General features: G+C 41.8%; 1 protein-coding gene across 7 annotated transcripts in view; it reads left to right on the top strand.

The window, feature by feature from the left end:
• Window positions 1-8,748: 8,748 nt before the first annotated feature.
• The window catches only part of LOC310682394 (serine/threonine-protein kinase Sgk3), a 52,389-nt gene continuing 34,476 nt past the window's right edge, over window positions 8,749-26,661 (top strand). For 4 of the 7 annotated variants that reach the window (XM_083451223.1, XM_083451218.1, XM_083451221.1 and 1 more), the window contains exon 1: window positions 9,257-9,578. The gene's annotated coding sequence lies outside the window, so the exon portion shown is untranslated. The other 3 variants (XM_083451219.1, XM_083451220.1, XM_083451224.1) reach the window with 3 other exon arrangements.

Here is a 26,661-nt window from a genome sequence, read left to right as displayed (position 1 = left end):
GTAAGGTGCAAACCAGTGCAAACTTTTGAGCACCTGAGTTATGTGCTGGCAATACTCTGTCCCCGTTGTCTAGCCACAACTATTGTTGTCCAGACTTTCTAAACTATCGCAGGAATTCTGTCGACAATACTGTCAACAATACTAAATCCAAAACATATGCGATCCTTTAACAGCCGCTTTGCTGGTTCTGAATTATTCTAGAGAAATATGTTTACTATTAATTTGAGGATAAATTGTAACTTCTCTTGATTTAGTGTGCCTGTGAAGCAAGCACCATTTCTGTGGTTTGCTATGGTCGCCCTAGTCACACAAATGTTTTATTTTTCACCTTTCTGATTGAAATGACATGGCCTTGAAGCCTAAGCAGCTCCTGCTGTGATCACATTAGACTCTATCAGCCAAGCAGCGTCTGGCCTGACCAATACATCACACTGGGGACAGACTTTCAAAAAGAACTGCTAGTACTGCAGAGATGTGTCAGTAGAATTTTTCTTTTGATGTTCTGAACCACCACAGTCCTGTTGCTCTGTAGTCTATTAAAGACCATTTCCTACTAACCATTAGGAAAATATTGTGCCTACTTTCCAAAGAGGCTTGTGTGTAGAATTGGGCTTTGCATAAAGATCTGGCTGTACATGGTCACTTGGGAGATGGTTTGATGCTGCCAGTTTTGAAAGCATTGGTCACCTGTTCTAGATGTAGCCCCCTACCCCCCAAAATGAGGCAATTGGCACTATGAGAGCTGGCCTTGCTGTCTGCTTTTTTGAGCCTATGATCCCAATTCAGCAAAGGGAGCCACTCGTGCAGACCTGGGCTCTGGACACAGAAATCCAGCAACAGCACTTGTACAATGTATTACTATACATGCAGGACATATTTCAAAAGGTGGTTCATTTGCAGAAACCTGCTTCCATGGATCTTCTTATTATCATCTAGGTTTATACAATGTAGCAGACTTCACTGAATTTAATTTTTTACTTTTTGAAAAGCACAATTTAGAGCACAGTTGCTTCAGAGTAGAGCTGTCAAGGTAACTTGGTCTGATGAATTGGTCTGAGTGGTGTAGTATAGCAAATAAGAGTATCGTCTGTAAGCTGAGAAGTCTGTCTCGGGGTTTGCAAATATGGAAATTACTTGGCAGGCTAATGCTCCAAGTTAAAATCAGATGTCACGAAGGAAGAGGAGGGGGTGAGAGATTTTTTAAAATCAGTATTAGGTGAAAAAATCATTTTAAAGTTTTCCTAATATTTCAGGTAACATTAGCTCTGTCTTTTGCATTTCTGCATCTCAGGTTATAGTTCTCTACATTATACAAAACCATGAAGCTTTGCAACAGTCTTAGCATGCATTACTATTTATGAGTTACAAATGGGTCCTGCAACAAAATGTTACAGTAAGGAGTACTCCTGCTCAGGTTTCCATTTTCTCCATTCCACCCATTTCTGTTTTTCCTGCCAACAGCCAGACAACATTTGATACCCACTGGACATGCTCATTGACTTGTTTTGCAATCCCCACCTCTTTTAGGTTTTCTCCCTAAATTGTTTTTGTACTTCTGCAAACCTTGGGCCTGTGCCAAGCCTACTGATATCTCCCTCTTGTCTAGGCATTGTGTGGTTTTGGCTACACAAGGGCTGGCACTGAGAGAACTGAGTTTGCTATTAAAATATATCATGATTTAATCAAGTGTCTTTTCAACCTGCAGGTCACATTACATTCCCAACCTTGAATGATCCACTTTGGTTGTTGGAACTGGGGCTGCATAGACACCATACATTTAAAGTGTATGGCTTCCCCCTACCCCACAATAAACACCTGTCAGGAAGCTCCCAGAGGTTTCTAGATGTGGAGCAATTGCGAGAGCTGTGCAATCCTACAGGAGGCAACTAGCCTCATAAGGCATTCCTGTTTCCCTCTTAACAGGGCCTTAGCAACACAGCTGCTTCTTTTGGCCTAGCACGTCTAGAAACATCCAAATCACCACATCTGGGGCAGCAGGGGTGCAGTCCCAGACAGCTCAGGGATCAGATAAAAAGGAGATGTTGCATATAGCTTACCCACCTTTGCTCTAAGTGGCTTTAGCCAGTCTTCTGTTAGCAAGACTTCAAGCACCTAAAAACATATCACTGCAGTTACTACTGCTGCTGCTGTTTTTAGGATATCCCAGTATAGATAACCTCAGTGGGTTTTTTCCTGGGGGTCCTCAAGGGTACGCAGTACTGGCACCTTTTTCTCCTAGAAGAAAAGCACTGGATAACCTTGACCATAAGATTATAAGTCTAGATTTAGAATGTGTTTGCAAGCCTGGAGTTGCACCCAGTCATTACTGATGGAGACTGAACACTTCATGCCAAGACTCTGGGACAGTTTTCAGAATTTAGCAGCATGAATTCACATTTTTATGCCTAAATTTCTCCTGTGAACAGAATGGGGGATCTCAGCATATAGGGATTCAAATAGCCCTGGGAATCATCCCCCCGCCAACACTTTCTGTTCTTTCTGTTCTTTGCAATTTAATCAAGAGAAATGGCTGCCTTTTATCCATTGGCAGGACAGGCAAGGGCCAAAAATTCAATTAGGAAATGACAAAGGGAATGGCTGAATCATGTGCAACACTTATCTAGAGTGTAGCTGTAGGCTGCTCCAGAGTGATGGCTTCCCTCCCTCCTGTTTCAGCTCTGTAGCACAAAAATGACAGAAGAGCACGCTGGGGAAAGGTAGGGACATTCTCGTCCACCCCATCCAGTGGGTCATTCATCTGATCTGATAGGTTCAGCATGGGCTGAAGCCCCCTTCTCATTAGGGTTATTGCTTCAGAAACCCTGACACAGCAGCTGTGGGCCTGACAATAAAAACTGTTTGGCAAGCCTTCCTTTTAGGGTTGCCACATTTTCTTCTAGCAAGGCTCCTGTCCCTGGCTTTTCAAGAACAGGTGACTCCCAAACTCCAGAAGTGGACAAGGAAGCAAGATATAGGGAAGAACAGTTTGGTAGCAGGCTAACAGCTGGGATCACATAAAAGGATGATAAGGAACTGTTCCCCTCCCACAAGCTTACCCAGCAGTGGCAGCAGCAGTATTGTTTTTATTTCTAATTTTTTTTATATTCTAACTTTTTTTAATGGTCCAGCATTAATATGAGAAGTGCTGAATTGGGTGGTTGCAACTACCCTGGACCATGTTACCCGAAAGACTGCCTTCTCTTGTATAAACCTGTAAGATCACTTAGACCATCTGGGGAAAGTCTGACCATGGAACATCAACCTGCAGAATATTGCAAGGCGGTGACTTTTTTGTCCATTTTCTGCTATCGCCCCTGTACCGTGGCATGACCTTCCCTCTGCCATAAGTGAAGCAGCAATCATCAGTTGCTTCAGACATCTTGTAAAGACATGCCTTTTCACCCAGGGTTTCCCTGTCCCATAAGGCAGAACCTGTTTTTATTTGTTTTAATTCTCTGAATTTCCTGCTTTAATTTGTTTTTATATGCCTTTATACTATTGTTTCTTGTCCTTAAATTGTACACCTTAGAGTTCTTTAAAATATTAAGCAGTTTTATAGATGCTTTTAAATAAATAGATTTTTTTATTATAAAAAATTGCTATCTTTATTTCACCACGATGCCTCTAAGGCCAAATACTGCACCCTGCGACACTGGGAGAAAGAAAGATAGTGGCTGCCTCTGCCCTGCTTAGCATTTATTCTATTGGTACTGGGCCGCAACAGTAGAAAGTTATAACTCCTCTCCTCTCTCTCTCTCTCTCTCTCTCTCACACACACACACACACACGCACAAAAGATGCCAGCATCAGTTCCTGTGAACCCTTCCTGGCATTTGCACCCCAAGCCTCATTATTCTTCAGCTGTCAAATTTAATTCAGAGTGGCATAACCCACTCTTTAATTTTTGTCATTCCTAGTACATATTCCAATTTCCTTACATCTGACATGAATCTTCTTGCTAAGATAGATGCATATTTACGCACACACAACTAAAATTAAAATTCCCATGTATTTTGCTACCAAATGGACACCATGCATTATATTGCCTCAGATAAATTATGTTGGTTGTTCTTGTTTTAAACTCAGTGTTCAAACGCAAGAAACAATTCTGGAGGATTCACAATACACCGCCTTATGCCTATCGGAACTGTTGGAGGAACATTCATATTTTACTGGCACAGTATGATCTCATTTATCCAGATGTCCTCTATGACATCTAACCCTGACTGGAGTAAATAAATTATGGAATTCAATTGCCACAGTAATTTTGGAATTAAGCCCTGACACTGCCACAAAGTACCAGCAGATCCTAGTCGTGTGCGTTTGAAAACTGTTAGCAGATTTATAGTGCAAGCCGATGCATGTTTACTGGGAGGGATGCATTTCCACTGTGATCTGTAGGGCTCATAACAGAAGTGGGAAAGCTAGGAGAGCCTGCCTGTGCCCTCCCTTGTGCAACTGCTGCACAACAGCCCTGAAGAGTTGGCCAGTTGCATCTTAACTATCCAATAATGGCTGCCACCCCCACTCCAATTCAAAATCACAGCCCCTAGATAGGAGGGGAACCTGGGCTGCTCAAGGAAGACCCTGAGACAACACACTTGCAGTTCCCTGCCAGATCCATCTCAGTTTATGGGGAATGAAGCCAGTGGCGTAGCGTGGGGGGTGCAGGGGGGGCCGGGCGCACCGGGTGCAACATCTGGGGGGGCGCGCTCGCACTCGCAGCTCTCTGCCCCTACCTGGCTCACTCACTCTAGGGGGCGCAAATTACTTGCCTTGCCCCGGGTGCTGACAACCCACGCTACACCACTGAATGAAGCCGGAACCCAGCTCTCTGACTCTCCCAGAGATCAGAGCAAGCTGCTGTTCTTTGACAACCCCAGTCCTATACTCCTGTAGCATGAGCCAAGCAAACCTGGGCACATGGCAGATGCAACCCGCCATACCCCTTAGCACTGATTATTGTAACTCGCTCTACGCGGGGCTGCCCTTGAAGCTGACCCAGGAACTCCAGCGGGTGCAGAATGCCACAGCGAGGCTCCTTACGGGGTCCTTGCCATGGGATCACATTCATCCAGTGCTTTACCAACTGCACTGGCTCCCGGTGGAGTACAGGGTCAGGTTTAAGGTGCTGGTTTTGACCTTTAAAGCCCTATGCGGCCTAGGACCCATGTACCTATGGGACCGCATCTCCTGGTATGCCCCGTGGAGGACTTTAAGGTCCACAAATGACAACACTTTGGAGGTCCCAGGTCGCAAGGTGGTTAGATTGATCTCAACTAGGGCCAGGGCCTTTTCAGTACTGGCCCCAACTTGGTGGCACTCTCTGTCACAAGAGACTAGTCCCTGCGGGACTTGACATCTTTCCGCAGGGCCTGCAAGACAGAGCTGTTCCTCCTGGCCTTTGTTTTGGACTCATTCTGACCCTTGTGTTTCACTCCCCTTATGGTTTTGATCTATGGGCTACTTTTTAAATGAGGCTGCATTTTAAATTGCATTTTAACCTGTATTTTAAATTGGTTCCCCCCCCCCCCATTATGTTTTTATTGTAAATTTACTGGTGTTAGCCGCCCTGAGCCTGGGGAGGGTGGGGTATAAATAAAATTTATTATTATTATTATTATTATTATTATTATTATATGAATACATGCAAATGTGTTCATAAAGCCTTGGGGATAAAATGGTAAATTAGTCTTGGAAAACTATGTCTGGTGACCTTGGTAAAAGAATTAAGGAGGTTATGGCTACTCTGGCTCAACTAACTGAGGTCAATAACTGAGGTCAACACAGCTCTCAGCCCAGGATTTCATTATTATTATTTTTGCCTCTGATCATGCATTTCTTACATTAATTGAGATTATTAATCATCACTTTCAATATACTGTATACTCTTATCAACACTCCTTTTATGCAAGCGGTTTCCTAAATGTTCACTCATCCATACTTAATGAAGGAGAGCAGTGGTAAGACGGTTGCGGTATGAACACAGGATATGGCTGTTGAATTGCCAGGGATTGTGCTAGGATTCTAATTAAATGAATTAAACCTCCATAGTTAAAGAGAATTGTCAAAGAAATTATAAAATGTCAGTCCCTGCAGGCCCTACGTAGAGGCTTATTTTTGTATCCTGGCAGCGTGCAGATGCAATATACCTTGCCCTGCATTTGAAGTGAGTTTCGAAATATATCTATATTATTTAAAAGTAAACGAGTTTCAAAAATTATTCCCTAATGTTGCTTCCCATACATGCATTTTATTTGAAACTAGCCTGAATTTAATTTCCACAGCATTTAAAAGTGCATTACAGTGATTACCCTATCCATTCCCACAACTTTAGAGACCGCCATAAGATTGTCCACATCTATGGCTCAGTTGTACATTGGATGTATACTAATGGGGTTTTTTTGGTTGTTTCCATATCAGAATCTTCTTGTTGAAAGATGCACAGTCTGTCCCCACAACCCAAACTTCTTTTTCAAGGACAAACTAGAAGAAACCAGCAAAGCACCTGTGGCCTAATATTCCTGTTTCGCTGATAGCAAACTAAGGCTGAAACTGGTTGTTGTTTTTTAAATTACTTTAAAAAAAGACTTTTGTATTTTCCATGTACATGCAAGGATATCCCCCTTTGTCTTTGTGGAGAAGCTCTGCAGCAACATGAATTTACAGTGGTAAGCAGTGACACTGGGAGTCTTTGGGACCACAAGAAGAGCTTTGCTGGATCAGACCAATGTTCCTAATCATCCAGGATCTGGTATCACACAATGACATTCAGATGCCTTTGGGAAGCTCACAAGCAGAACATGAAGGCAGGCATAGGCAAACTCAGCCCTCCAGATGTTTTGGAACTACAACTCCCACCATCCCTAGCTAACAGGACCAGTGGTCAGGGATGATGGGAATTGTAGTCCCAAAACATCTGGAGGGCTGAGTATGCTTATGCCTGCATTAAGGCAACAGCCTTCTGTTGTTCCCAGCAGCTGGTAGACAACTTGGAAATTGACTATCTTACTATTGCTTTTATTTGTCCCAGTATTTTTAGACTGCCCATTAGCTGTCAGTATTCACAGGATGGTTTGCAGCAGTCATGTTAAAACAATAAATATCATAAACCAATAACTAAACCAATTCATTAGGCAAAACTGACAAAAAAAACTCATATATATCTTAGCAGCAAACCAGAGCATTTCAATTTTGGCCTCTCTCAGCAAGCAAGTCCTTCATTGGAGGCTTTTAAACAGAGGTTGGATCGCCATCAGTCATGTATGCTTTAGTTGAGATCCCCGAATTGCAGGGGGTTAGACTAGATGATCCAACTCTACTATTCTATGATTTAAAGTCCATTCTCTGCCCCCACAAGGCCTGTTAAAAGATAAGTCTTGAGGTAAAGTCAACTAACTAAGGTGTCCTACATAGGCTGGTAACTCAAGCTGTTGTGAAAAGCAAACGGCATTGCCAAACATTCTGTGGATGAAAGGAAACATAATACACACGCCTTGCACCTTCACAGAACAAGGAATGTGCTTTATCACTTTCATTTATGTCCACTTGTTTCCATGGGTTCAAAGGGCATGGCAGCTGAGTGGAAAAGAGGGTTGTTGACTGACTGAAGCGTGGTGGATGGTGATTGGGAAGAGGGGCTTTTTGATGGCAGCATCCTGTCTGTAGGAAGCTGTCTTGAATCAGGCTATGGTATTGTAGACAGCATGCTAACTGGCAGCAGCTGTCCTTACCTGGAAATTCCAGGTGTTGAACCTGCAACCTTTTCATTACAACACTGATACTCTACCACTGAGCTACGCCCCTTCCTGGTTTCCACACTGTAATCTTTTTAGTGCCAGGCAGTGAGCCTTTTTACCCTCAAGTCTTTTTTAAAAAAACAAAAACAAAACAAAACATGTTAACCACGAACAGAAATATCTGATGTTGCTTTTATCTGCTACTTTTAATTTTATCGTTAACTTGAGTGTTCCTCGCCCTCTTTCTCTCTCTTTAGACAGCCAATAGCTTTATAGTTATTTATTCCATAAAATTTGTACACTGTTTGATTGTAAAGGGGAAAAAATCCTTCTTACAAAAAGAGAAAAAAATAAAATTGAGAAACATTCACTTGAAATCATCCAAAAGTTAAAATACTAAAAATAAATTAAAATTACCTCCTTTCTAAGCACCTGGGTAGGCTTGTCTAAGCAAGAATGGCATAAGCTGCCAAAAAAATTAATAATGGAAAGGTGAGCACCATTTTCTGTGCTTTTACAATGGTACCTCAGGTTAAGAACTTAATTCGTTCTGGAGGTCCGTACTTAACCTGAAACTGTTCTTAACCTGAAGCACCACTTTAGCTAATGCGGCCTCCTGCTGCCGCCGTGCCACCAGAACACAATTTCTGTTCTCATCCTGAAGCAAAGTTCTTAACCTGAAGCACTATTTCTGGGTTAGCGGAGTCTGTAACCTGAAGCGTATGTAACCCGATGTACCACTGTATTTGAAAAAACAGGCCCCATCTTTGTAACTATTTACTGGTAATTTTTAAATACAGTACAAATACAGTACAGTATAGATAAAAGAACGGCCTCAAGAGATTGCTTCCTTTTAGCAGTCAGCATTTCCCTGGCACGGGGAGGCTGTGATAAGGTGCAAACAGGTGATATACCTGTTGAACTTCTGCCTGCGTCGAGCCGGGGCCTGCAGGGGTCACAACCGCCCACCAGGTGGCGAGACGTCCCGCCAGTTCCGCGTCACATGCACTCAAAACGCTGAAACCCGTCCTCGGATGACCCCGCCAGGCTCTTGCATCCATTCTGAGCGTCTCGCAGCGGGAGAAGCTGCATGGCGCCTCCGCTTGTTGTTGTTGCAGCAGCAGCAGCAGCAGCAGAAGTTGCAGCCGCCGTCCTCGGACCCGCTGCAAGCTTAAGGTAGGTCGGCGTTTCGGGACAGGGCTTGCACGGCACACCGCCAGGAGCAGAGCGGAAAGGAGCTGGCAGGGAGGTGGTGGAGGAGGAGGAGGACTAAAGCTCCGTGTTGCGAGTGCGGGGAGTCCGGGAGCTGGGCTTGGGTGGGGCTCCCCACCGGGGAGCCTTCCCGCTTGGAAGTCTGGGTGCGGGTCTCTCTCCGCCTGCTGCTCCATGAGCCTGACACGTCAGTGAGGAAACGAGCCAGGGCAGGGAGCGTTCCGAAAGGAAAGGAGACGGAGGGAGGGTTTGTTATATCTCTCGGCTGGGAAGCGCGATGTTGGGCTGGGCAGGAGGAGGTACGACCTGGAGGGAGGGAGGGAGCCGTTGAACGCAGAGCTCTGCATGTTGCAAACGGGGCCATTGAGTTAGAAGGCGCTCGTTGGAGAATCAAGGGGACCCGGAGGTTTGGCGCTGCAGTCCTGCGCGCGCTTTTGTGGCAGGGAGTCTCCTTGAACTCAGCTGGGTTTCCTTCTGTGTGGACTTGCCCAGGATCGTGGTGCAGTTGGTGTCAAAGCCACCGGAATCGGAGGCTGCTTAGATCCGAAACCTTGTTTGCTTCTGTGCTGTACTGAGGTGCTGAGCGAACGTCTTTTTCTCTTGCCTAAACAATCCAACTCAACTAAGGTAAGATCACAGGGCTTAATTTGAGCCCTGGGGATTGTCAGGGTTGAGGCCTGTGGCATGTGGTTTCTACTCTGTATCAGGAAGTTTTTAATGTTCGATATTAAATTATTATTATTATTAGTAGTAGTAGTAGTACTCCAGAGGAGGGTGAATGCTGAGTTCCTTTATTCTACCCGCAGAATGACTCTGAATAGACTGCTTTACTTTCAAATGTCCCACAAGCACTCATTATATACTAAGTAATGACTGGGTGATTTTCCTCTTTTTCTCTTAACTGGTGATCTTGTATTATTTTGTGTATTATCATCAGCACCGTTACTGTCCTCTTTTTTTTGCTCTTAATTTTCTATTACTTTGTTGTTGCTGCTGTTATTCATATCATCGTCTGTTTTGTAATGTAATGTGGGAATTTATGCGGAAGAACTTGGTCACAAGGCATGAACAATATAGGAAAGTGTCTGAAAAGCGTGTTGTAAACACTTTTTCATACTTCTGCTCTCAGTTAGTTGCCAGAGAGGTAAATGATTGCTCAAGTAACGTCTTTAGGGCAGACTTTCTGTGCAGGCTCTTTTTTTTCTTGTCTGTTTTATGAAATTGATGAACAGGATGAAGAAAGAGGAGATAATCCTAGAGGAAGCCTACTTTCCATTTGAGTGTAAATATAAGATTACACTGCTGAACTTTAATCTCAAATTTCCTGGCTGTTTGGTTCAGTTAGTGGGCTCTTCTCAGCTTGCGTCTCTTGAGGGACTGAGAGGTTTTACAAAGCCTTGGTGTCTCTCTCTCAAATCCATTGTGTAGTCAACCATGCAGAAGCTTCTTATATTTCTTGTCGTCCCTTATTAAAAGTTCTACGTAGCAACTGGATATTCTGAAAAATAAGTGGTGGTGGTGATGTGTAAAACAAAGTATGCCCACAGTGATTAAGAAACAAGCTTCTTTCAAAATTAGTTAAAGAAATTGTAATGCAGAATGTATAGGACTCTCCACCCTGATCACAGCCTAATCACCTCTGCTTTGACTCTTAGTTACGTATGTGTGTTACTGTGTGTCTGGTCTTTTCCAGAGGGATTTAAATCAAATATTTCCTGCTTATCATTATTGGGGCCTGTTTGACATAAACCTGAGCCTCTTGCTGTATTTATTGCAAAATACTGTACATATGTAATTGTTTGTTTGTTTGTTTGTTTATATGTAATTGTTTGTTGAGCTACATTTGAGTTGTTGTAAATTTTAATGGTTCAGAGTGCAATCTTTCAGCATCTTTCTGTGCATATCATGAAAGGGCATAAGAGGAGCAGCAAAAATGTCATTTAATATTTACTAGGATGTTTGTTTAATACTGCCCTTTCTGGGATGACTAGCGGTACTAAAGACAATAAACTCAAAATAATAAAATACCAGATTGACACAGATCAGTTTAATAAATATGAATAATCCCAATCTCTCCAAATTTGGGGAAGAGTTATTGCTCAGTGGTAGAGCATGTGTGCTTCATTTAGAAGGTCTCTTGTTCATTCCCTGACATCTCCAAGTAGGGCTGGATGAGACCACCATAGTCTGAAATCCTGGAGAGCCACTGCCAATCTGTGTAGACAATACTAACCTAGATGGGCCTTCTAGATGGAGCTTCCTATGTTCCTATTCTGCTTGCAGATCAAAAACATTTACCCACTTAACAGCTTCTACAGAGCTGAATATAAAAGAGCTGTTTGATTTCTAACACTCTGAACATTTGTCACTTCCCCTCCCCTTTTAACTAACACAACTAGATCTGAAAAAACTTTTTTCAGCTCGAAAGGGACGAAGTAAAATAGTCCTATAAAAGGCAAAGGGAATAGAGATTCTGTCAGCAGCCACATTTCTTTATGAGAAAGAAATGAAAAGATTGGGTCTTAAAGCTTATATTGCCAGATCTGCTGATGTGTCCATACACATGTCTGTAAACCTGCATCATCTTACACGTGTTCACAGAAATATTCCTTTGGGGTTGTTTAGTGGACATGAAAGATGCCATTGCAGTGGACATGACTACTGAATACCAATGTCATTTTGCATATCTGGGGCATGTCGTGGCTTGGGAGAATTACCCCAATTTGTTGTTGTTAATATATTCATCTGCAGAAAATGGCTGAAAGTACCGGTAAGTAAAAATGGCTCCGCTGTGCTATGGAACAGAAAAGGTGCAAGGCAAAACAATGCAAGGCAAAACAAAACAAAACAAAACAAAACAAAACACAGGCTATCCCAACCCACTTTGCCTTGAACATAAGCTCAATACAGTTGACTGAATTTTCACTGTGACTTGTTGGGGTACAAATGTGACTGGGTGTGGGGATTTTAAGAGGTGCTTAGTTGCCAGTTGGTGTAGTGGACAGCTCCCTGTACCTGTATGTTGTGAACTGCCCTGATACTTGTGGATGAAGGGCAGTATACTACTGCTACTACCCAGATTTCTTTCTTTCTTTGATCTGTGTTTCAAGTTTTCCTATCCCTGATTAGGCTTAGGCTTATTGTGGATGGATCTGATTCCACCCTGGGTTTCTATAAACCCTCCATCAACACAGCAGGGAACTTCCTTTTAGAATGAGACTGGCACTTGCTTTCTCACAAGTCCTACAAGGTGGGAAAATAGCAAACATGGCTAAGAGGCAAGGGAACAGGGAAGAAAGGCAAGGGGTCTAGCCAACGTGAAAAGGTCTGGCTCCCACAGTGATCTCACAGGGTCAGAGTGTATTGAAGAATAAGAATCCTGGAAGATTCCATCAAGTTAAAAAGCTTGGGTGTACAGGAGGGGTCCGTTTATAGGAAAATGCTTATCGAATTAGGATTCACTCAAGTGCAAAAAGTGATCTCATTATCATCACAGGGCTGGAAAAAAGCATGTTGCACTACAAAATGCAGGGTTTGTTTTATATAATAATAATAATAATAATTAATAAATAAATAAATTATTTAATAGGACAACAGAAGATAGGTGTAGTCAGCAGTCACTGGTCATGACATTTAAATTTTCATGCCACAGACTTGCAACAGCCAAGAGGGTCATTTTTCCTCTTAAGCATGATATGATTAGCTAAACTGTGTTTGTTGTAGGAATTTAGCTTTTATTTCTCAGGTAATGCAATCGAAGCTGCTTCATTTAATTGGGGAAGAGTAGGCTTGCTGGATGAAATCTGCTACTTGCACGGGATAATTAATGGGCAAATTAGAGGCATTACCTGCACAATCTATGGCTTGGTTCTGGGTGTGGGGGAATAACTAGGCATATATGTGTACAAGACCTATTATTTTTTTGGGGGGGGGGGTAATACTCCTTAACTACTGTGAAGAGGATTTATGGCAGGAACTGCTAATACTTCTCTTAGCTTAGGCTTTCTCCTGTTTCTTTGCAACAGGACCACCCTTGTTCAGAGCAAGCTGAATTACACATATAGCCTTGAGGCACATGAAGAGTTCCAGTTGGTAACTGGCTTATTGAGTCAGCATATAAGTCAGCGGTGGGAAACCTGTGAGCTGCCAGATATTGGTGGACCACAGCTCCCATCAACCTTTCGGACATGCTGGCTGGGAATGATGGGAACTGGGAGTTTGCCAATATTTCCCCACGGCTGATGTAAGTGTTCAGGATTATGTGCTCCAAACCCTCTCAATCAGTGTAGCATTAAAAAAAATAAAATTCTAGAGTTAGAAGGCATCTCAGAGGTTGTCTAGTCCAACCTCATGTGATTGCAAAAAATCCACTGGTACACTATCCATGCTGAAATAGCCATTCAACCTGTTTGGGTATTTCAGAGGTGATGCAATGGCCTTGAACTTTGATATGTTGCTGCCATGTTTCCCTTCACTCCCACACTATTTCCACATTGCTGTTTGTCTCATGCAAGCAGTTGTCTCTTGAAGACTACTTCCGAATTTATTTGTCTAGTATATGTCATCTCTCTCTCCCTCTACCTTTCTCACACCCCTCCCACTGCTCCCAATACTCAGGCAGTCCCGCCTTTGCATAGGGGCACCTAGGCACAAATAGCTTAAGGTATGGATATAACTCTGTCTAAGACTGAGCTGTGCAAGGAGAGCAAACTTATCCCCGTTAGATTATTGTTTACCTCTGGTAAATTATCTCTAGCCAGTTCTTGGAGAATGAGGTAATCTTTCTGCTCTCTAGGAGTAAACACAGCATTTACCTCTTTGTAACATCCTCCGAAGGAAAGAGTGATTTACTGGGAAGTGTTACATATTTTTCTTTTACTAAGAAGACTATACAGTAGGTGGAGGTGTTGGGATAGATTCTGACCGGAGGGAAGTCTGAGAGCTCTGGTTTCCCACCATCTTCCTCAACTTGTTGTAAATATGTCTGATCAGGAATATAAAATTTTTCTGTTTTCTAAAAAAGTTTTTATGACATTTCTGGGAACAGAAACAGAGCTGAAAACACAGAGGTGTCGGAACTTGAAAAAGAGGTAAATAAAAATTCCTGCAGTGCCAGGGGACATTGTCAACTTGCTCTGTTGCATGCAGTCAGGGCGACACTTCTGCTTTGGCTGGCACCCGGATACCCAGCCAAAGAGTTTTCCTTCCACATGTGGCTGAACCGCACAATTTAAGCGGCATGCCCCAGGCTCCTTTAAATCAAGTAGAGGATTGTAAGATAAAAAGGCTGCATGTGAATACACATGATGGAAATGGCATCTTCTGCAATTCAGGAGCCAGTGTGGTGTGGTGGTTAAGAGCACGGGTAGGCAACCTAAGGCCTGGGGGCCAGATGCAGCCCAATCGCCTTCTCAGTCCAGCCCGCAGACATGTTTTTACATGAGTAGAATGTGTCCTGGTTAAGAGTATTGAACTAGCACTTCAGAGACGAGGGTTCAAAGCTCCACTCAGCCATGAAGCTCCCTGAGTGACTTTGGGCCTGTCACTGCCTCTCAGCCTAACCTACCTGACAGGGATGTTGTGGGGAGTAAATGAGAAGGAGAACCTTGAGCTCTGTGAAGGAAAAGGTGGGATGTAAATGCTAATAAATAAATGTTGTAAAGGATGTGGTTTCCATGGCAGCCCCCCCTCCTTGGCTTTGTAACTGCTATATTTAATTGTATGATCAGGCTAGCCCTGAAACCGTGCAGATTTTCTTTCAATAACTGTATATATAACATGAGTGAGACTTGTTGCCTGAGGAGAAATGGGGTATGGCAACATTACTGTATGGCGCTGCCAAGGGTTTGCCTTGGGTTATATGAAATGGTTCTTGTGCACAAAATTTAAAAGAAAACTGAGCTAATCATCACAATCTACTATGATAGATTAAAGAAATTTTTAAAAGACATTTAAAAAAATAAATAATAAAGCCCTTACTGTTATCTTTTTATATTTCTTTAAATTCATTTAAAATATTTGGTATATGATACTGAGATGAAACAAGTGGTGCATAAAAGTTCAGTCCCCAAGTGGTCAGTCAGGGGGAAAGACCTGCTGTGCTCCAATGAAAGTGGTGTTACAGAAGAATACAGGCTACTTGGTTGATGTTAATTGTACCTAGTAATTCTAGGCAGAGGATCCTGTTTTTCAGTTCAGTGATTTCAGATGGCTATTTCTATCTAGCAGGGTATTGTCTCCTGCGGTATTTCGGTGAAGACTTTAGTCTTCACACATCACAAAATCAGGTGTTAAGCTGAGAACATAATGCTCAGTTAACATGTAAGCTACGTCAAACGGAGGCTCTGCACAAATGAGCAAATATTTGGTGGACTCACAGAGCCCGGTCCTACTGCTGCTATGCCTCAGTGTTGTTGGGGTTTTTTGGTGGTGGCAGGTTGTTGCTGTTGTTTCTTTCTAGTATCTATAGTTTAGATTTAGTTGTGATTTATGTGTAAATTGTTTAGTTTGGCTGTGTATTTTAAAAATGTTATATTTATTGTTTATGACTACTTTTGTTATGTTGCATTTTGCATGTTGTAAGCCCCCTTCAACATGGTTTGCTGTGGAAAGGCGGCATACAAATAAAACTATGTATGTATGTATGTATGTATGCACCCAGGGCAAAGCGATGGTTTGACTTAGCATTACATCCAAACCTAGAGTTGTGGCTTGTCTCCCTGAGATGAACCACAAGGAGTAAAGGCCCTGGAGTGTGTAGAGTGACACAAACCATGAACAAGGTTTTGGATGTAACAGTAAACCAAATCATGGTCATTCACACAAACTCATGGTTTTGCAGGTTGCATGTGAACTGGGTCCCTGTACTGGGCTGGGAGCAGTGGGTGCTGTTCATGAACCCTGTCTAATCCTTCAGCTTTGTGATTGTACTATAACATTGAACTGAACTGATTTGTAGAGGAAGGCAATGAAAATATTTGGTGTTTGAGGTAAAATCTCTGTGTCCTCTTCACCGTCTTCAAGTTTTGGCATGTTAGCTGCTTGCTCTCCCTTACTGTTTACTGTGCAATAAGCAAAGCAGGTGGCCCATTGTATGAAACTGCTCCGAGAGGCAAGGTTTTCTTATTGTTCTAGCAATTCATCTTCTGAATGAAATCTGCTGTGGCTTTAAGCGGACCTGGTTCCGAATTAGGGTTGCTTTAGTCTTGGACTTTTATTGCGGCTGCACAGGAAGCAACTGTTCATGAAGGGAAAATATAATTCCAGCCCTTACAATTGACTGAGTGGGATGTGCAGCTGCCTCAAACCTGGAGGCCTGCTTCCTCCACGCCCTTAAATATGTCAGTTTAACACTTGGGGTTTTAAGGCATTCTTTTCATGACCTATGATTTTGATTGCACACCTTAGCATTTTTAAACACCAGGGGTCTGTAGTGGCTGCTTGGGGAATAGCAGGAGCCTGATGGGCATAGCTGTTCTCACTTCCTGCCTCACATGTCAATGGAATGGCATCCTGTGTTACCCCTGGACACTGTTCTCTCATCCTGCAGTAAATATCAAGTATTGTATTACAATACAGGCCCTTGCTTTTTTGGCTGAAACTCTGGGGCAATGGTTAATGCAGCCCCAGCCGCAGGGCCCATATGGACTCTGCAGACAAAAAGCAGTGAAGAGGATAATGAGTCTAGCATGTAGAAATTATGGGAAAGGTTGGATAAAAGTTTGGATTTCTGGTTGGGAGCTGCATCTGAATCGCCAAATGAGCAGGGCCTGCTGGAGTAGAGAAATGGGCTGACAGTAGAAGGATGCATGCCAAAGTGGGTAGGAAGTCCTTTTCAAGGTCTTGTGTGTGTTTAAGCTCCCTCCAGAAACTTAAGATGTATCACACCCTTTCCTTGGTGCCTACATAGCAAAGATGTGGCAACTAAAAGGATCGAGGAAGCAGTTAAAAATGTGTCAGTGCATGCATGCCAACTTCAAATCCTGTTGCTCTTTGGGTTGGGTTGCAAATGAATTGTGGTGAGTTTGTGTGTGTAAAGGAGAGTGAGTATTTATGTAGGTGTCGCTATACTGCCCTTCACTATACTACACCAGGTGGTGCACAACATATCAAAACACATCAATGCAGAGTCTTAAAAATGATTAAAACTTCAGCACAAAATAGAAACAGCGTAAACTAAGGACTCATCCACACTTCTGCTTGTTCTATGATTTCTAGGCATGGGTCCCGGAGGTTTTTCTTTTCTCCTACTGCTTTCTCTAGGAAAACCTGCTGTTTACCACCGAATCAGAACAAAGGTCAACCCTCAGGACAAAACAAAGACCTCTCAGACCCATGGCTAGAACAAGTGCAAGTGTGGATGAGCCCTGAAATACAGTGGTGCCCCGCAAGACGAAATTAATTCGTTCTGCGAGTTTTTTCGTTCTACGAGTTTTTTCGTCTTGCGAAGCACCAATGCGTATTGACAGTTTCCCATAGGAATGCACTGGCGGTTTAAAAAAAAAAAAAAGTGCAAGACGTTCCGTCTTGCGAAGCAAGCCCATAGGGAAATCCGTCTTGCGAAGCACCTCAGAAAACGGAAAACTCTTTCGTCTTGCGAGTTTTTCGTCTTCCGAGGCATTGGTCTTGCGGGGCACCACTGTAACATAAAACAGCAGAGGGTATGATAAAAAGCTGCCCTCAGAAATACTACACCTCTTCACTTCCCAAAGCCTGGCAAAAGAAGCATGTTTTCCTCACTGAGGTGATGTACCCTGATGGTTCTGAAGTTTTATTGAAATAAATAGGCAGCTTGTCAACTAGGTATGCAGTGACACAGGTTGCAATGACTATAAAAGCTTCCTGCTGCTGGAAGCTTGCTACTACGCCAGCGCATTTGGTTTTTAAAAGCAACCTATAAGCTATTGTGGATTATTTCTAAGTATCTAAATGTTATCCAATTTTCCAGGGGAAGGAATGTGGAACATTAAGATATACCGGTACACTGTAAATCATTTGCCGAGAGGACGTATTTGCTGCTGCAAGCTGAAAACTGAATCTGATTAATCTACAGTTCTATTTTTAATTATGTAAAAGTTGTTGATCCTCTACTTCTTTTTTCTGTTTGAACCCTGACAAGTTTCTTGTGGAAGAGGCAGTTGATGTCTTACTGCCTCTGTCCACAACCTCCTTCATTGTCATTTTAGTTAGTGAAGACAGGAGATGGCTTTTAGGTAGGTGGGCTCTAGACAGGAGTGTAAAGACATAAATACTCAAGCAGCTTACAATGGGTGATATCCAACATTAGTAATACTTAAAGTAGACATCTGAAGGCAGCCCTGTATAGGGAAGTTGCTAATATTTTATGTTTTATGCTTTTATATTTGTTGGAAGCCTCCCATAGTGGCTGGGGCAACCTAGTCAGATGGGCAGGGTACAAATTATAAAAATATTATTTATTATTACTAGACTAATTGAAATCAGTGGGTTTCAGATACTTAGGTCAATTGATTTCAATGGATCTGCTCTACATATGACTTAGCTGGATTTTACCGAGGCGATTTACAAAGCACTAACACAGCTGTAGAGAGAAAAGACATAGACATTTTCCTGTAATTTACTGAGTTGTCAGGAAAGCATTTTTAATCCATAATAATATTCTACATTGCACTTGAATCGGAGTGTGTATAAAGGGGAAGGGAGGAATTGTGCCTCCATTTTTAAAAGAAGGGTTGTTAGTACGTTGCATAGCAGATGAATAGGATTCTTCATGCACTCATCTGCTGCCAAACACTGATGTTATTTGAAAACAAAGACTTTCTTCAGAGCAAAGTTTAGGCTGGCATGGCTATGAATCCCAGAATTATTTTACATTTGGATGAAAACAGTGGTGCCCTTGTACTTGTAGAGTGCTGGAAAGCTGCTCATCCCCAAGTCAAACCCTGGTAAGCAACTCTTTTTAATCTTGTTTGCAAATCCTCTGTTCTCCAGGTAGATACTGAAAAACAAACTTGAAAGTTAAAACTAAATTTGGGCTAAAACTATTCAAGCCTATAACAGAAATTGACAGTCTCCTAGGCCGTGCAAGTTGATCAGTCACAGACAATTGCATTCATACACAACTGTGGCTGCAAAAGCGAGAAGCAGGTATGTTGAATGTCCAGTTTCTGCATGTGTATGTATTGGTATAACAACTTTGAGGCAAGGGAGTGAGTTATGCAGCCATCCATTTAGGTGAGAGCCCAACTAGACATGGAGAAACTGTGTTAAAACACCTGTTTGTTCTGTTCATCTATAAAGAGGGAATGGAAGTGGCCTATGCTTTGCACCGGGGGTGGGGGGGGATTTTTTTCCAGCCTGGGGGCCACATTCCTTTCTAGGCAACCTTTTGGGGGCCACATAGCAGTGGTGGATTGGGCCAGAAGCAAAAGCAGGCAGAGCAACAAATGTTCATTTTATGTTTGTACAGTAGGTTTCTTTCTACACAAGTTCAAGGGCACATTTAAACCAGGCAAAAGCATTCAAGGCCAATGTTGAGTTAGGATCAGGGAGAAGTGATGCGGCCTGCCCCATCACTGCCCCTTAGTTCCACTATTTATATTGCTGTCAGAGTTGCAAGTATCTCAGATGCAACATGGACAAGTTAACTTCAAGGATAGCAAATAGGATTATAACATGATCCAACAGCCTAATTTTCATTTTGTTATCACCTGAATTCTGGATTTCAGTATATAACGAATTCTCCCTTATAAATGTATGGGACATCTAGTTTGGCCCTACATTAATAATACTGATTTTGGAGTGAGCCTTTAAATTATCTGTCTTCTGTTCCTAATCTGCATGTGATTTTTGACTTCTTAAATATTAAAGATGGATATACTAGGTTTGCTAGGCCAACCTTATAAATTGGGAACAGTAGGAAGCTGAGGAAGTTTCCCCCTCATCTCATAGCAAGAATTGAAAATGCAAAATAGATAGGAACTTGCAACAGTAGACTAAAGAAGTTGAATGGGTTGCTAGATTCTCAGCTCAAAGTGATGAGTAGTCACTCCTTAGTTCAAAGGGAGGTCTGATTAGATCTATCCGGAGGTATTCAAGTACAGTTTGACTTCATTTATTTTAAAGGCCTCATTTGTTATGCTGGAGTAAGATTTCCTTATCACCTTGTTTTGACTCTGATGGCATTTCTTGGCAATGCAAACCTATTTGGAGATGCTTGTGGAATTTCAGTGGTTGCCCAACAGGGCTGGCATAAATTTCAAGCATTCTCATATTTTACTTGTGAAGCGATATTCAGAGTGGATTTGGGGAGTAAAGAGCTATCTCTGATACCAAGATAATGGAAAATCCTACTAAGATGTAGCATCCCTCCACAGAAGCGTATTTGACCACCATCTGCGTAATTCATAATTACTCTAACACAAAGTTCAGCCTCCTAATGTAATGGCATTTGGGGCATTGAGGGTTTATTTTTAGTGGAGTAACTGGTTTTTTGACAACAGTTTTTAGAAGATGGATTCAACCAGGAGGTGTAGGGAGCTGAGATATTGCCATGTTGAAGCAAACAAATGGCTGATTACCATGGCCAAAGGCCAGTTAGCTGTGCCTTTGCAACATCACCATCATATCAATATGGTCATGAGAATGAACTTTCAGTATCCTTTTATAACTGTCTAAAGCAAAATAAGCAAATCTTTAAAGTTTCTGATCTTTTTGGAAAGCTATATATCTTTAAAAAATGATCTAAACCTAATTATCATTCTCCCCCCAAAAAATTCATTTTTATTTAGAATTTATAGTACACAGCTGAGCGTTAAAGAGAGAACCATTTTGTTACTATCATAAACTCAATAGGTTGCAAGATTTCCTACTTACTTTTGCATTCTTTTTGGTACAGCTTTAATTTTTCAAGTTCAAGTCTGAGCATATCCAGACTTGACTACTGTTTGGAATCTTCTCTGCTACAGTAGCTGTAAGCTTCTGTCTTTTTATAAGAGAAGATTATATGCGAGATAATTAGGTGCCAGATTGTAGGCCCTCAGTTTATTCTCTTTGTAGACTAGAAATCCGTTAAAAAAAAGAAGAAGAAGTAAGGGTGTGAAGTTTTTTGTTCATTTCATTTTGTTCTTGGTAAGTTATGATGAAATGTCCCTCACACAGGAAATAAAGAGAGATTTCTTCAGGAACTAAATTCTCTCTCTCGCTACACATTGTTTTGGATCTACCTAGTTCTCCCCCTCCCATTTTCCTTCTTTTATTTGTCCATCATATGATCCCTAGAGTTAACCAAATTATTTTTCATGCCTGAAGTCTACTGTTTGTTTTAAAGTGATCATGAGAGTTGGTTTACATTTTCCGCAACTGACGTTTTATAAGTTCACACTACCCCATCTCTGTGTGTCACAGATAACTCTGTAAATATATCAGTCACTTCTCCTGAGATGAAACAGAGGTGATTTCAGAGCCCTTTAATGAACAGGAACACTTTGTCCCACTTTTATCTTATTTCAGCACGCTAGTCTTGAGCACAAGTGAGTTGCTTCTAAGAGTGATAGTAGCATGACTGTACCTTGTATCATTAGAAGCTGTTTAAAATGTGTGTTGATGTAATATTTGCTATTTGATCCATTAATAAGTCACGATCTAAACTCAAATTGCATGACTAACTCTGAGTACCCCACTCAGTGGGGCTTTTAACTTAATATTTTCTTTTTTAAAAACCCACCCATACTCTCTGTGCTTTCTGGCAAATAGGCTTTTTGAAACTTAGAAGTCTCAGTTTCTAGAGGAGTAGCTGTATTAGTTTGTTGCAATAAAAACAACGGTGTCTTGTGACACCTTCAAGTCAAACTTTAACGTTTCAGGCATTTCCTGCAATTTAACTGTAAACTTCCTCGATCCCTATGACACCAAGCTTTGAGGCTACTTCAGTTTCTTTTTTCACTGCACCTGCCATAATTGGTGGGGTGTTGAGGAGGTCATAATAGATTGGTTAGGTTGCTGTATCAAGACCACCACCCCCCCAAAAAAAATTGGGAGTTAGCTACCCCTGCTTTAGGCAGAGCTAAGTACCTCTCTGCGCTGGAGTTGTAGCCACAAGATGGCCTACCAAACAAATTTTGGCTTTTTACAATGCCTACGTGAAATGATTGTGTTAGTGTTCCACAATCCACCAGCTCAGTTTTAAATCTAGCAGTGTCTTGTCATTGACACATAGTAATTATATAGTAATCTTTATGGTAAGATCACTATCCCCAGGCAAATGGTGCTTGACTGCAGCAGAAGCACACGTGGTATTTATGGGGTGGAGTGGGGAGTCTTTTGAAAGTATTATATAAGTGCTTACATGAGGTCTATTTCTGTTTTATAAAGAGCAGAATTCTCTTTGTATTGTGGGCCACACAATTCTGAATTTTGTAGAAGATCATGCATTTAATACCTTGCATCATGTAGTACTTATTTTGCTTGTTACTTGTTATTTATTAATTTTCCCCATTTCTTTCTTGCCTTTTATGTATATTTTACAATTTATTTTAGTCTCTTTATGGCAGGGAGTAGGGAATCTGTAGCCTTCAGGTGTTGGACCAGCAGCGCCATCTCCAACATTGGGCCCAACCTCTGTGCATTGAGCGAAGGTCTCAAGGGAGAGCAGCATTCCTGTTCATAGGGAAGAGCTTTCATGGGTACAGCCCGCATCCCTTTTCAAAACTTTACTCAGTGTACAGAGCTTGGAGCACAGATCCTGGAGGGCAGGAGATGCTTTTCTTTAGCTGCGTGGAGCCCTTTCGCACAAGAAACACTTGAATGTGGGAATCTGAAACCCATCTTTACAGCTCATGAATGTGCCTGAGTGCTACTGCTCTAATTAGAGACCCAGCCATTGTAATATTTGGAACTTGTCTTGTAATTTAAGTCTTGTCTTTAATTCCTCTGTTTCAGCTGCAAAGAAGAAAGCATTAGCACTTACTTAAATTTCTAATTTAGGCATTGTGTTAACAAGCAGGAGTGAAGGTCTGGTCACACATGACACCAGAGCTGAAAAGAGACATAATATTTTTAGAGCAATGGGTCTGATTTGGGAGCACCCTTGCCATTTTTAAATCCTATTCCACCTCCAGGGCTAAGTCCTTGGGGAGTGGGGCAGCTTTGCACGTTCTTCTCAGATGTTCTTTCTGCCTTCACCTTAAAAGTGTATTTGTACTTCTCTCATTTTTCAGCATATGTTGGAGCATGGCCACTGTGGGACAGAAGAAAGGCAGCCATTTAAAAAACGACAACTGTAAATTCATATTCCCAATATGGCTGCAGAAATGCAAAACAAATGAAAAGACACACAGCTTATAGTTTTATGTGAAAAGATCATGGGTTTTTAGAAACATTAAAAACTAAAATATATGCACCCCGTAGAAGAGGCAAGTCAGTTGGCTTTCCCTTGTGTAAACTGAGCTGCTTCCTTGCTTCAATTGAGGGGACAGCTTTGAAAATGAGGAGCACTCTGTGCATGTTAGATGATGTCTTTACAGCAGTGTAGCCCTAAAGCCTGGCTGATTGCTGGCAGCTGAATTAATCAACAGTTTCACTCCTATCAAAGTGATTTCACAGGAGACTTCTGATTTTACCTCTCCCTGCAACGGACGTGCTCTGTGGGTGCTCCGTGTAGGAGCGATTGTTGGAGGGATTTCTGGGGCTACGCGACCCCTAAAAGACCCTGAGCCGAAATATATCCAGCGGCGTCTGAAAGGGACCTCAGTATTCTACGCCTTTTCGGCCGAAAGAACACGGAGACCCAGACGCATCAAAGTGTTTTCACAAGATCAGCCTTCACTTCGCAGGCACTCTCCAGATCTTTTTGCAGTGCAGCTTCCAGTGGCCTCAGCCAGTACAACTGTGCTGAATGGAGTTGTAGTCCAAAACATCTGGACGACACCACCTAAGGGAAGGCTGCCCAATATAATTTCCTAAGTGCTGGAATATGCATGTCAAGTAACTTGGAGCAATGGTGCTTCCTTTAGAAATACAGAAACATTATGCAGTGTTATAATACTGCATCTTCTAGCACATAAGACCATGTGGTTTTAGTTTACTCAATCAATTTCCTACCCTAGAGTGATTCTTCTTACATATGCACATCGTTTAGTGAGAAACAGGAATGAGAAATATATTTATTATTTTGTGTATGTTCGGTTTCTGAACATAATTCGTTCCAGAAAACCGTTCGAGTTCCGAAACATTTGAAAACCGAAAACTCAATACAGAAGCCTCAAAACGGAAAAATTAATACGAATAAACTCAATAAGGAAGCCGCTTTGGAAGTTCGACTTCTGAGGCGTGTTTGAAAACAGAAGCATTTACTTCCGGGTTTATGGCGTTTGAGTTCCGAAACATTCATCAACGGAGGAGTTCGAAAACCTAGGTTCCACTGTATTAGCAAATTTGATCAAACTTTGATAACAGCTAAGATTTTCAACCAGAGTTAAATGTTGCAAAGGTAGGTTTACGATGTCATCTTTGACAAATGTAACCAGTCTTCTCACAGGTGAATGTATTAGTCACAGACCTCATAGTGCTCCCTGCTAAGCTGAATTCATTAATATAATTTCAAGAACATGGTTTAGAAACTGAATACCAAAGAGAGGGAATGCATCAGAGAAATTAAGTGTTTTATGCTCGGGATAATGCCTACTGATTTAGCAGTACATTATTAGGTACTATGATATGCACAGTGTTTGTGCATATGGGGTGGTGGTGGTTTGTAATTGTGATGAGAGACTGTTTTAAACTGGCATTCTAAGTTAGCATTCAACTGCTTCATTTTTCCGCTTCACTTTAGTTAGGGTGATAAACGTTGGGAAGCTAAAATTCTGCACGTGTTCCTAGATGGATAAGGAACTGCAAACAGGTGGTGTATGCATGTTTTCCTGAGTGGAAGAAAAAAAAACTTGATTGAGAAACCAGCAATATTCATGTGAAGTCCCAAGCAGGCTCCTGGCAATTGTGCCAATTGTCTGTTCAGATGGGAGAGCACAGATGGCTTCACCGAACCATCTATTCTTCTCTAAAAACAGGATTGATCCTATTGCCAACTGTTTGGTGCTGCGTGCTGCTGTTTTCTGCAACAGTGCTCACATTCCTCTGCTTAATTGTGCCAGAAATACTGCTGATAACTAAAAGACTCAAACTGAAGCGAGAAAACATTTGAAAGCATAACTCCTCCTTTCCCTTCGCCTTCCCACTTTCCCAACTTGTAAAAGTAAGGGAGCTTGGCTAGAACCCTTTATACCTGATGTGTTAGTTCTCTAAATGCAGGACGTTAAAAAAAATCAACCCCATCAGGGAAGCATTTAAAGCTGCCATCAGTCTCTTCTGTAACCCAAAGTAGTCCTGTCCTAGCTAAGACCCCCTGAACCTCAGGAGAGATTTTGGTGCCAGAGGAAGCAGCTTCTAGGGGCAGAAGGGAGTGGGACAGTCACGTTCCTCCCATACACATCTGGATCCAGCCAATTCTTTCTGGGGGGGGGGGAATCCATGTTTATTTTAACACTCTGTTCAAGTAAGCATGCTTAGAATTGCAATCATATTTATGAAAAGTGCTTTCCTTTAAATTGTCACAAGGTCTAGCAATAGGTAGGAAGCAGGGAACAGTGAGCTGCTTGTCTAGGTTGGATCCTGCTCTCTCCCAGTCTCTAGCATACACTTGGTCCTTAAGTTTCATTTTTCATTTCTGGCCAAACTGCTGTAAATGTCAAGCACATTTTCTCCTGAAGAAAAGCTTCAAGTGTTGTTAATTGCTGTATCAGTGCAATTTTTCAGATTTTTGTTTCGTTGCCTGCCACCATACTTATGTTGACATTTCCCCACTTTACTAATTTATTGCTTTTGTCAAATGTACTGCAGACGGCACCCAAATTATATTTTGAGTTATGGAGATGGTGTTGATTTTTTCAATGGAGAGATGCAGAAGCAATGCATTGCGCTTCAGACAACAGCATAAAAAAATGTACTGGGGGCTTTCATAAATATTGCAGTACCTAAAACAGGGCAGTTGCATAACTAGCAAAAGAGGCTGCCGTGCAGCTTGCTCTCATCGCTGCTTATCAACCTTGGCAAATGTAGTGGCACATCAAAAGCATCAGGATAGTTACCCCCTCTTCCAAATACCATTCTTAGAGGAAACACTGATTATGATATTTACAAAAAAGCTGTGGGGAAAGCTGTTTTCTTAGCATTCGGCAGTCTGAAAAGAAACTGCATTTATCCTTGCTAGGTTAGAAAATATCTTATTAGTGTTTGATTCTGCATGTTTGTAGCAATGTAATATGTGCTTGGGTGACCCAGTAAAAGATTTGCGTTGCAATGCAATTAATTCAGTCTCTTCCTGCGCATAAAAGGGAGGGGAGATTAGAATTAGAGATGGAGGAGAAATTTGATTCAGTTTGCATTGAAACCTAGATCTTTCAAATTTGTAGTTTCTAAAACAATATGAAAACTGAAGCACAGCCATCCTTCAAAATTTGCACTTATCCAAATTGTGCAATGCAGCTCTCGAACCGATGTTTACAAAAATGTTTACATTAGGGGGACTGCGTATAAAAATGTATACATTAGTAAAAATAACATACAGAATGCATTATATGAGGAAGAATTGCTAGTAACAATGTGTGCATTATTTAAAACAGCAGACAAAAATGTGTTTATCAGGAGAAATGAGCTGACTAAAATGCTGGCAAATTGC

Source organism: Podarcis tiliguerta (genome assembly GCF_965153285.1).
Source record: "Podarcis tiliguerta genome assembly, chromosome: 7".
In the NCBI taxonomy this organism is placed as follows: Eukaryota; Metazoa; Chordata; class Lepidosauria; order Squamata; family Lacertidae; genus Podarcis; species Podarcis tiliguerta.
The sequence above is the reverse complement of the archived record's forward strand: the minus strand, read 5'-3'. Positions and strand labels throughout refer to the sequence as shown.